The sequence below is a fragment of the Panthera onca genome, chromosome B3 (assembly GCF_046562875.1).
Source record: "Panthera onca isolate mPanOnc1 chromosome B3, mPanOnc1 haplotype 2, whole genome shotgun sequence".
Taxonomy (NCBI): Eukaryota; Metazoa; Chordata; class Mammalia; order Carnivora; family Felidae; genus Panthera; species Panthera onca.
In genome coordinates, this window is record NC_138344.1 from 72,653,066 (window position 1) to 72,665,942 (window position 12,877).

Genomic DNA, 12,877 nt, shown 5'->3' on the forward strand with positions numbered 1-12,877 from the left:
ATCGGGCTCTGTGCTGACAGCTCAGAGCCCGGAGCCTGTTTCAGATTCTGTGTCTCCCTCTCTCTGACCCTCCCCCATTCATGCTCTGTCTCTCTCTGTCTCAAAAATAAATAAACATTAAAAAAAAATTAAAAAAAAAAAAAAAAAAAAAAAAGAGAGATGGAAGGTGAAGAATTCCAGAGTTTTCTGGTTTGTTTCATTTTTACTGCCTAAGAATTTTCTGTATCAGGACAAATAGGAACTTTTGTTCACAGATCCAAAATCATTTCTAAATCGTTGTATACCACCTTTTCCTTAATATTTTTTCTGTTTCTTTCCTGTCACTAGAAAACCAAAAGGAGGGAAGACAGAGAAGCTAAGGGAAAAAAGAAGAAAGGAAGTAGGAAGTAGAAGGTGCAATGAGAGGGGAAGGTAGAAGGAAAAGAGGAAGATAAATTAGAGAAAGGATTCACTAAACTGCAAGTGTGAACCACAGGAAACTTTACAGCCAAGAATTAGAAAAACAAAGTATTATGCCGCAAAGTTAATATGTAGAAATAACGTCCAAATTGGTCCTATCTTTTCCTCATAATTTACAGTCTTATTAGGTTCATTTCCCGTAACAATATTTACCACAAGTCTTGGTTATTCTAGGCCATAAATATTTCATACATTCCAATAATAGGAATTCGTTAAGTATATAATATATAACGTTTATGTTCTTACTTGGCATGACTGGAATGGCTCTCATATAATTAATTCATGGGTGAGTAAATATCTTTTTGTCAGAATACTCGCCTGTCTTTCAGATTTTAGAACATGAAAATTCTTTCTATGATGCTCCTCCATTAGCTTAGAAGAAGCCTGGTTCTCTCCCCCGGGGGCCTCTCCCTTTCCCTCTCCCACACTACGACTTCCAGGATTATCAGCAAGTGTCCCTGAAGTATCAGAATAACGCCCTCTGTCGCGCCCCCACGCAGCCCATTCTCAGGGGGGTTGAGGCCAGAGGGTGGGGCTTCCTGTCACAGAGCATCTGGGCCCCAACAGTATCTGTTGGGTGAGGCTGATTGGTTGCAGAAGCAGGAACACTTCCAGATCCAGTTGGTGACGCTCACGCCCCAGGGTTTAGTTTAGTCTATCTTATGGTGAAAATGTCCTGGTCAGCAGGGCAAAGCGTCCTGAAGAGGCTACTGGTCACTGTGCTGGGACTTTTGTGCACCCAGGTTTGCTGTGAGTTGAGACAGTCCCAGGTGGGAAACTGAAAGGATTCAGCAGCTGCAGTGTTGTTGAGGGAGGACGGGGGGAGCTCACAAGACTGGCAGGCTTTCTGTCCTTCTCATCATCTATGAGAGCATTTTCTAGGTTTTGCAGGGGTTGCAGTGACCAGAGCCTGTGACCGTGTCTCCGTTTCTCATCAGGTGTGACAGGATTGATGGTGAAGCAGAGTCCCCCAGACCTGAGTCTCCAGGAAGGACTCAGCTGCACGCTGCAGTGCAATTTTTCCACCTCTGTGAACAGGGTGCAGTGGTTTCGCCAAAATCCTGGGGGCCACCTCATCCACCTGTTTTACATTCCTTCCGGGACAAAGCAGAATGGAAGATTACGCTCTACGACCGTGGTTGAGGATCGCCGCAGCTTGCTCTACATTTCCTCCTCCAGCACCACAGACTCAGCCATTTATTTCTGCGCCGGGGCAGAGTCACAATGCTCCCCAGGCACCTGCAGCCTGTGCACAAACCCTCAGCAGGACTTGGCTCCTCCTCCAGCCGCAGTCAGATCCAGAAGCCCACCACACGGCATTGGCACGGCTTAATATTTCTGACTGTATCGCTGGAGTTCAAACCACAGGCACTTTTAGGTCCTACAGATTTGAGACTTTTTGGTCTTTATCTTCCCTTCTCAACCTGGGATCTCTTTTTCTGGACTTAAACCTCTGACTTGGAACATGAGTAGCTAATGAGAACACAGACTTAAAATGAATAGTTAAGCCCAATATGCGGGATTCCAAGAGGGGAAAAAAGTGAAAGGAATACAAAGAAAAAAAATCACTCCAATAAAGATGTTATTAGAGAAGGATCCAGCTTAGCTGGGTGTCTCAAGAGTACAAACCTGCCTCAATCCAATGTGTCTTAATAGACAATTGCAACTGGCTGCATCCCATCCTGATGAGGGAGCAAAAGGCAAGCTGGGGGCAAAGCACAAGCTAACATCCTGCAACCCCTCCCCATCCCCAGGTGGGATGTGTGTGATATTCCTCAGGCACTCCTGGCTGCCCAAGAACAAAGGAAGGGGAAAAGCAAATGGTTAACTGATAGAGATCACAGCCATGCAAGACATGTTTCCATGTTTGCAACTGCGTTAATGATTTATAAGGAAAAAAAAAAAAGCAACCTTCAGAAACCTATAGACTCAATTTCCTGGAGCCCTAACATCACCCTTCCCTCCATAGGATAGAAAATCTTATATACTCAGTCACGCCTCACAACCCCAGGCAGCTCTTTCTGCCCACAGGTCCTGTCCCGATGCTATAATAAAAATACCTTTTATTTATTTATTTATTTATTGGCACTGAAAATGTCTCAAGAGATCTTTCTTGCCCATTGGCTCCCGACCCCTACTTCAAACCACACCACTACTAGTCTGGCAAAGCAAACAAAAAAAATTTCTTTCTGAATGTTCATATATGAACTTGGTCACTGAACACAAAACAAATTCATCCTCTTATAGTTTTGGATGCAAGAAGTCTGAAATCATTTTCTCTGTCTAGTCAAGGTCTCAGCAGGGTTGAGCCCTTCTAGAGGCTCAAGAGAAAGAATCCATTTCCTGTTCTAGCTTCTGGAGACCAGATGGATTCCCTGGCCCATGACCCTTTCTTGAATGATTCCAGCCTCTCGCTTCCACCATGGGGTTTTGAGGTGATTGTGGGGTTGGGAGCCGATGGCCAAGAAAGAATTCTTGAATACGTCTTTGGTGCAAAAAGGTGATTTTATTAAAGCACGGAGACAGGACCCATGGGCAGAAAGAGCTGCACTGGGGTTGTGAGGAGTGACTGATTATATACCTTCAGGTTGGGAGGGGGTTTGGGACAGTGTAAGTCTCTAAGGAATTTTGGAAGCAAGGTTTCCAGGACCTTGAGGGGCTAGCTGTTGTTAGGGAAACACCATTTATTACTGTTTAGTTAAACCTCAGTTATGAGACTTCAAATGTATATTGGGGGCGTAAGCTTGGAGTATAATTGCCAACATACACTTGAGAGTTAAAGATAAAGGAGATTTGCAAAGGAATTTTTATGTGTTTAAAGAGACTCACAGGATCCTGGGGGGGGGGGGGGGCGGTCAGGATCATGTTAAGCCCATATTCCCTTTTGCCTCTAGCAAAGTGCCATCATCCAGGAGCTGAGCTCCTAGAGGAAGGTCACTCTGTCAGTCTCAGGACTTGTCAGTGGGCTATAGGCAGTAAGGGAATTTAATTTTCATTTGCCTTTGTTTCCCACATAAACACTTAAACCTCCTTACATTTTGATGAGGGTGATATTAGGGCTCCAGGAAACGGAGTCTATAGGTTTCTGGAGATTAGGCTATGGATAAGATTGCCTTTTTCTTGCAGTTTACTAAGTTATCCATAAGCTGAAGGAGACTCCTGTCATGTATGACTGTGATCTCTATCAGTCAACCATTTGCTTTCTTTCCTTTCCCCTGTTCTTGGGCAGCAAGGAGTGTCCGAGAAATATCACACGTATTCCTCGGACCAGGTGGCAGCAGGGGGTGGGGTGGGTGCTGTTAGCCTGTACTTTGGCCTCAGCTTGCCTTGTGCTCCCTCATCACCACTACAGCTCCTTCCTCTTCTGGAGTCAAATCTCCTAATCATTCTCACAAAGACACTTGTAATTATATTTAGGGCCTATTCAGATACCCCAGGATGATTCATATCAAGATCCTTACATTAATCATATATCCAAAGTTCCTCTTGTCATATTCATTCATATATTCAAATACCAGGCATTAGGAGCTAGATATGGTTGGAGGTAACCACATATTATAGCAACCCTGGGTATTCATTCCCCATCCCTTTTAGGGCTTCTTCTTGTTGTTTGCTTGTTTATTTGTTTGGTGACTCAACTCTTTCAATTAAACCAATTTTGTCCATGGTGTGTGGCCTCTGAAATTGGTCCTAAGAAAACACAGTCTTGGGTACGTGCCCGGACATCCTGGTATAACAGTGGTATTTAGCAAGATAACCTTGACAGACTTTTTCCCAGATCTGTGGTAAGCTCTCTGCCCCTGTTTGTATCACACCTAGCCAAATAGCCTCAATTAAGTGCTGGCTGATTGTTCTTTTGTTTTCAACAATGCCCCAGTGGGCATACATTGCTCCAAGCCCCTTTGCAGAGGTAGTCTTTGAGATTTATCCTTGATGCTTATTCTGACCCCTGGAGGATGCTTCCTAGCTTTTTCCTGTTTTCTCTGTCAAATTCCTAGTTTATGATTTACCTTATTGCTGTTCTTGAGCTACTGGACTTCTATTAATTTCTTATGACCAAAATCTCCACTGTTCTCAACAGTGCCCTTAAACTTGAACTTCCCAATGCTACGGTCCAGATAAAGTCTTCTCGAGGGGAGAGCTCTGTTCTTATAGCTGCTTCTCTCCCTGCGCATAACCTCTCTGTCACCACTCTGGAGCTGTGAGAAAGGACCATGACCTGTGTTTCTCAGAGTGATGTTCCTGCTTTAGGAACAGTGTGCTGGGTGGGAGAAGCGGCCTCTGGTCCCGACTTACCTTTCCCAGCATGGAAGCACCACTCAATGAGGGAGCTGGGGTGAGTGCAACAGGGGCTCAGTATTCTCAGTCTGTCATGCCTGGGGTAGGGCTTTGCTGCCCCGTGAGTGGGGTGAACCGTTGCCATGGACTTTGTGGCTTCTCTTGCGGGCAACGCAGCTTCTATAACAAAAAGCCGGGGGAGAGGAGAGGTGTTAGCAGTCAGCCTGTCTGAGGGAAGTACAGGGGAAGAAGGAGTCCTGTGTTCTTGGTTGTTTTGGGGTGATGGGGGTGAGGTTCAAGGCTGACAGCCAAGAAAGAATTCTTGAAGACATGTTTGGTGCCAAAAGGTGATTTTATTAAAGCACAGGGACAGGACCTGTGGGCAAAAAGAGCCGCACTGGGGTTGTGAAGAGTGACTGGCTATATACGTACTATGGAGGTTGGGGAGGTAAAGGCAAAAGTGAGGTCTCCAGAAGGACTTTCATATGCTAAAGAGGACTCCTAAGATACCTGAAGCCCTACTATTGTCAATCTCAGGTTGTTTTACCTCTAGGAAGGTATTAACTTTAGGATGGTAGGGGGTTCCTGGAGTAATGTTCTACTCTTCTTTTGCCTCAAGTATTTTTCAGTGGACCACAAGTTGTAAAGAAATTTATTTTTTTTTTAATTTTTTTTTAACGTTTATTTATTTTTGAAACAGAGAGAGACAGAGCGTGAACAGGGGAGGGGAAGAGAGAGAGGGAGACACAGAATCCGAAACAGGCTCCAGGCTGTGAGCTGTCAGCACAGAGCCCGACGCGGGGCTCGAACTCAGACCGTGAGATCATGACCTGAGCCGAAGTCGGATGCCCAACCGACTGAGCCACCCAGGTGCCCCAAGAAATTTAACTTTACCTTCCATTTCCTTCTTCTTGCCTTTGTTCCCCACATCACTATGGAGGGGAGGGTAATGTTGGGGCTCCAGGAAACTGGGTCTACAGGTTTCTGGATTAAATTACTGATAAGATTGCCTTTTTCTTATAATTTACTAAGACGTTTGTAAACTGATGGGAACTCAGGTCCAGTGGTCTCAGTGAACCATTTGTTTTGTTTTCTTTCCTTTGTTCTTGGGCAGCCTGGAGTGCCAGGAATACCCTTGGGTGGGGATGGGAGGTGGAATGCATGCCAGCTGTGCTTTGACCTCAACTTGCCTTATCCTCCCTCATCATTTGACATAATATCAGAACTTACAAAATCATCAACATTTATGGTTATGGGAAAACGAATTTCTCTTTGCAGCTCATTCTAGTCCGAATCCTGATGTTTTACTGCTTTGGACATCTGCTAAGTCACTGGTTCCAAAGTCAGATTTTTCAAAGAAGTTGTGGACTGCATAGTTATGGGTAATTGTGTCCACATAGCAATAAGATTCTTCACTGAATCACGAACATGCCATTGAAAAAAAAAAAACTCAATAAAAGATAAATTACCCAGTTTAAAAATGGGCAAAATATTTGAGCAGGCTTTTTATAAAAGAGGTAGGAATGACCAATAAGCACATTAAAAAGATGCTCCACATTGGGGATCAACAAAATATGCCCACAAACCAAATCCAGCCAGCTACATATTTTTGCAAATAAAGTTTTATTGGAACAGAGCAACACTCATTTATTTATGTATTATCAGTGGCTTTTTTCATGCTACAATGGCAGAGTTGAGTAGTTGCAACAGAGACCGAATGGCCTGCAAAGCCAAAAATATTTATTCGACTCTGTATTGAAAAAGTCTGCCAAACTTTCTACATCCTTAGTCATCAGAGAAAGACAGGGTAATACCACAATGAGATCACTACATAACCATTATGTCAGCTGAAAAAAAAAAAAGATGACTATATAATACTTTGGCAAAGATGTAGAACAATTGTCTATATTAGAATTTATTTAAAGACGCGTTCTCTTCAATATAAAGGACTCTCCCTGATCTGATGTTGAGGTTATGGGAGGAAAGACAGCCCAAGCAGTGACTCAGCCAGCAGGCCAATTTCTGCATCTGAAAAGACCATAGGGCACGTGACATTCCACCAAGAATGTTTCAGGAGCCCTGTTGTCTCTTGGTAGGTCCCTCTTTGCAACCAAGACCTCTAAATCCACCTGAGATACATCTCAGTAAAAAAGAGCACAAGTTTCATAGAACTCAACAGGGGCAAAATTTCATTCATCCGAAGACATCACTGGCTCAAGAAGATTCAGTCACTTACTTCCATGCTCTAATTGACCGAGGGATTTCTGAACACAAACTGTTAAGAAACTGTGGAAAATTGTTCAGTGTGACTTTTCTATATGACCACCAAGAGGCAGTGCTGCTTCAAAGAAGATTAACATTTGTCTCACCCACACAAATTCATCAACTAGCCAGAATTAATCCTTAAAAATTTAATCAACTATTATCTCCTACTTTGCTTCAATTTGTATCTATTAATCATCTGCATGTATCTATGCATTTAACTATCTACCTATCCATCCATCTACCTAAATAGTATCGGTGTTCAGTCTAATAGTTTGAAAAATATGACTTTGAAAAGCAACACTTTTTCTAAAGTTTATTTATTTATTTTGAGAAAGAGAGTGCAGAGGGAGGGGGAGAGAGAGAGGAGAGAGAGAATCCCAAGCAGGCTCTGTGCTGTCAGAGCAGATCCCGATGTGGGGCTTGATCTCATTAACTGTGAGATCATGACCTGAGCCAAAATCAAGAATCAGATGCTTCACTGACTGAGTCACCTGCCCCCCCCCCCAACCAAACAACACTTTTTAAAATAATATACCTTGTTCTTCAAGGTCAGGGCTACATTAGCTTCTTTAATATGAATTTATGTTGTTTTCACCCATACACAGCCAACCTCCAATCACTGAGTTAATGTGTGCATAGAATTCTCTTATCCCATTATTTTTACTGGGAAATCTACTGATGATCTAAGTCCTAGTTCAAGCATATCCTCCATAAGAACCCTTCTCCATCTGGGTCTAGAAGCAGAGTCCATTACTTTTTCCATCACATCGATTAGATACACAGTTCTCTTTTGTAGACTTTATTTAGCTGAACTTGAGTATTGACTAGGTTGACTGAAGATTGGGACTATGTTTCTTTCAGAATGAGACCCAAGTGTTACTCATTTAGTAAGCACTCACTTATATATTGAAGATACGCATTAATGAATGAATAAATGAAAACGGAAGAAACACATCAGAAATGCAACAAACGATGAGAAATCTCTTTAGAGTACTGGAGTAGAATGAGATTGGGGAATGAGGAATGGGGACTCTAATCATTGGCTCCAATTGAACTCTGATGTGTTTTCTTTTTATTAGATTTGAGATGATATCAAATACAGATAATTTTCTCTGTGCTTCAGAAAAATTATGTCCTCCTTATTTCTTCTAATTTCTATTATTTGTAGTACCTATCACTTTTATTTTTAGGGCTGCTTTTGGAATTTATCCTGAATTTCTGTCTCTATGCCCTGCCGTGTTAACGTCTAAAGCCAAACTGATTCTTCATATTTTCATATTTTACCCATTAAGACAAAATGTGAAGAAAAAGTTAAATGTTTGTTCAAACTCAGAATGAGCACTACTAAAAATGCTATGTTACTGGATGATCAAGACTCCATATCTTCTGAAATCTGCAGAATCTTTCTATTCTTTTATGCCCATTTGGAGATCAAAGGTCCTGCAGAACAGATTATTCCAGTACTTTCCAATTTCTTTTCCCCAGGTATATTCTTAGAAATATTTAATTTACCTGATTTATATTTTAGAAGAAATATAAAAGAAATCAAAATTGGTTCAATTATTTTCTATAATTCTTTTAAGATCATATATAATATGGACACATTTAAAAGAGTGTAATAAAATTTAAGTTCCCTAAGGGGAAAGAGACCATATATTCTCTATGTTCTGCTCCATCACCCTAGCTTGTAATGTGATATTACACTTTTTGTGTGTTTTTAATAGACTTTAATTAGTATTTGTAATAAAAAAAAGAAATGCCCCACACATGCTAATCTTGTGGCTTCATAGGGGTCCATCTCTTCCTTTTCTTAAATGTAATCTTTATTGACATATAAACCTAGTGACCTAGTATATGATTTTTAACTAGGAGGTATGAGGAAAAGGAAGAGGAGTTTTGGGGAGGAGAGAAATTCTAAACTCATCCATGTGTTGGGGAAATTTTTGATTCCCAGAGAAGATATTTTCAGTGATTCTAAGTTAGGGCAAGATGAGGAAGTACTTCCTTTGACAAAAATAGCTTTCAGTGAAAGCACTTGTGAAGGGGTGGGGCCTGTTGAAGGAATTAAAAGCAGGTGTGACCTTCAAGTTAGAGTTCTAGCAAGCTAGGAAGAACAGAGGACCAAATGAGTTGTCTCGGATCTTTGGTGTCGGGAGGAATGGACAAGATCCTGAGAACATCAATTTTAATTCTATGGCTTCAACTAGGCTGTGAGTTGCAGAGGAGAAAGGCCAGGATATGTCTTTAATCTGGGGGGATGAGGAAATTGGGATACAGGCAACCTCATGCACGTCAAAACTTTAAGAGGAAAATATAAATTCGGGGACCTAATGACTTTGTTATTTTTTTAAGCAGGGGTGAGCGGCCAAGAGAAGAGTGGCCAGGAGCAGGTGAAGCAGGGCCCTCCCTCTCTGATAGTCCAGGAAGGAGCTTTTTCTACTCTGAACTGCACTTATGAGAACACAGCGTTTGACTACTTCGTATGGTACCGGCAATACCCTGGTCAAGGCCCTGCATTACTACTAGCCGTGTTCTCGGTTAAGCACACAAAGGAAGATGGGAGATTCACAGTTTTCGTCAGTGAAAGTGCCAAACAATTTTCACTGCACATCATGGCTTCCCAGCCGGGAGACTCAGCCACCTACTTCTGTGCAGCAGCAAGTGCACAGTGCTCCCCAGGCACCTGCTGCCTGTACCCAAACCTGAAGCTGTGGCTCCAGACAAGCCCTACTGTGCGGAGGAAGCATTCACACGCATGCGCAAAGTCTGATTGGCCACAAAAAATTCTGGATACATTCAAGAGGACTGGAATGATACAGAATTTATTTTCTGATCAAAGTAAAATGGATTCTGAAGGTCAACTGCAAAAAAAAAAAAAATGTCTCTGGAAACTCTCAAGTATTTGGAATTTAAGCCTTGAACTTTAAAATACAATAGCCTCTTCTTAACCACAGTTTCCCTTTCTGTGGTTTCAGTTGCCTGTGGTCAACCATAGTCTGGAGGCAGATGGGCCTCCTTCAGGCATATTGTCAACTAACAGGAGGTCACCATGCCTACTCCGTTCCCCTTGCTTCCTCTCATCATGTAGACATTTTATCATCTCACATCGTCATAAGAAAAGAGGAGTAGAGTACAAGAAGATATTTTGAGAGACCACATTCATATAGATTTTATTACAGCATATAAAAATAAAAATATACATGAGGTGTAGCTAAAATAGTACATAGAAGGAGATTTAATATTTTATTTTATTTTATTTTAATACCAGTGTAGTTCACATGCAGTGTTCTATTAGTTTCAGGTGTACAATAGAGTGATTCAACAATTCCATACATTACTCAGTGTTCATCATGGTAAGTGTACTTTTAATCCCCTTCACCTAGGACATTTAATATTTTATTTTATTTTGTTTTGTTTTTTTTTTAATTTATTTTTGGGACAGAGAGAGACAGAGCATGAACGGGGGAGGGGCAGAGAGAGAGGGAGACACAGAATTGGAAACAGGCTCCAGGCTCCGAGCCATCAGCCCAGAGCCTGATGCGGGGCTCGAACTCACGGACCGCGAGATCGTGACCTGGCCGAAGTTGGACGCTCAACCGACTGCGCCACCCAGGCGCCCCAATATTTTAAATACTTACATTCGTAAGGAAGAAAAGTTGAAAAACACTGCTGTAAGCTTTCAACAAAAGAAGATAGAAATAAAGAACAAATTAAACCCACCATAAACTAAAAAAAAAAAAAAAAAAAAAAAAAGAATTAGAAAGTCAAACTGATGAACTACAAAACAAACAATAGAGATAAAAAAATTTAAAGTTTATTTTCTTAAGATGATTAATAAAGTTGATATGTCCCTAGCTAGAATTATCAAGGAAAAAAAAAAAAGAGAGAAGATACAAATTATACATGTAAGGAATGGAAAAGAAAACCACCCTCCAGATTCTACCCTACAAGGATAATGTAAGAATATCATTAACAGCTTTGTGCTGCTGAGTAAAACTATAGAAGTAGACCCACACAAGTGGGACAACTGATTTTTTGACAAAGTTTCAAGGCAACTCAATGGAGGAAAGTTAGCCTTAGCAACACATGGTGTTGGGACAACTGGATGTTCCTAAGCAAATAATTGACCCTGACCTAAATCTCACACCTTTATACAAAAACTTGAGAAGAGTCTCAAAATGGATCATACACCCAAGTGTAAAATGTAACACTATAATTCTTTTAAGAGAAAATATAAGAGAAAATCTTCATGACCTAGGGCTACGTGAAGGGATTTTTGACAAGACACTGAAAGGACAATCCATTAGAAAAAATCAACAACCTAGATTTCACCAAAATTAAAAACATTTGTTCTATAAAAGTTAAGAGAATAAAAAAGACAAACCACAGATTGGCAGGAAATATTTGCAAAATACAGTTTCATCAAAGGACTGGTATTCAGAATATAAAGAACCTTCTGAACTCAATAGGAAGGAAACAAACAAAGGAAGGAAAGGAAGGAAACAAACATTTTAATCCAATTAAAAATGGGCAAAAGATTCATGCAGACACTTCACCAAAGAGAATTTGTGGTAGGGAAATAAGCATATAAATAAGCATATGAACAGATTTTCAGCATCATTAGTGACTAGGGACATGCAGATTAAAGCCACACAGAGATACCACACCACATCTATCAGAATGGCTAAAATAAAAAGTACTGACAATACCAAGTTCTGGCAAGGACGCAGAGAAATTGGATCACTCATACGTGGCTGGTGGGGAAGTGGTACAGTCCCTCTGGAAAACAGTTTGGTAGTTTCACATAAAGTTAAACATTCACTTACCTTACAATGCAGCAATCACACCCCTGGGTACATACTTTAGAGAAATGATAAGCTTATGTTCACACAAAAATCTGTACATGAATGTTTACGGCAACTATATTTGTGATGGCCAAAAACTGGAAACCACCCAAATCTTTTTCATTGGGTGAATGGATAAATATACTGTGGTACATTCATACAATGGAATGCCATTTAGTAATAAAAAAGAAAAGATTATTTTAAAAAATTTTTTTAATGTGTATTTATTTTTGAGAGAGAGAGACAGAGCATGAGCAGGGGAAGGGCAGAAAGAGAGGGAGACACAGAATCCGAAGCAGGATCCAGGCTCTGAGCTGTCAGCACAGAGCCCAATGTGGGGCTTGAACCCACAAACCGTGAGATCATGACCTGAGTCAAAGTCGGATGCTTAAACCGACTGAGCCACCCAGGCACCCTGGAACAGACTATTGATACATGCAACGACCTCGAAGGATCTCAAGGTCATTATGCCAAGTGAAAAAAGTCCATCTCGAAAGGCTACATAATGTATGATTTCACTTACTAGATTATTATGATTCCATATATAACTTCTAATAAATTAAGCATAGAGTTATGTCATAAATGAATATGATTTTACTGCTGTTACATTTGGTATTCCAATACACGACTGGAGAGGTTACAGAAGCCAGAAACATATTTTGATATCATCTGTCTGAACAATATTTGCTGTTGTAAAGTTACCAGTTCTCATGGTTTGGTGGTAAGTAGGAAAGGAAAGGAGATAATGAGTTCCCCTTTGTCTCATGTAGGGAAGCCAAAGATCAGTGAGCATGTTTCACCTCAGAATCAGGTTGGAGGCAAGAGAAGAATCAAAATATGAATAAATATTTGCAGTCACAGCCATGATTCATAATAAATTTGTTTCAGATAAGCCTGTCAGATCTTATCACAGATTAATTTACTAAACTTAGAAATTTTGAGCAATAAATCTTTTTTTCTTATTTTTGTTCTTTAAATATTTTAATTTTATTTTTGAGAGAGAGAGAGAGAGAGACAGAATGTGAGTGGGG

At 40.8% G+C, this 12,877-nt stretch overlaps 1 long non-coding RNA gene across 1 annotated transcript in view; it reads right to left on the reverse strand.

Annotated features, from left to right (window-relative positions):
* Positions 1 to 4,761: 4,761 nt before the first annotated feature.
* The window catches only part of LOC144616677 (uncharacterized), a 301,629-nt gene continuing 293,513 nt past the window's right edge, over positions 4,762 to 12,877 (reverse strand). The window contains exon 15 of the long non-coding RNA XR_013556226.2: positions 4,762 to 4,917. This is a non-coding gene — a long non-coding RNA (uncharacterized LOC144616677). The remainder of the gene's footprint in view (positions 4,918 to 12,877) is intronic.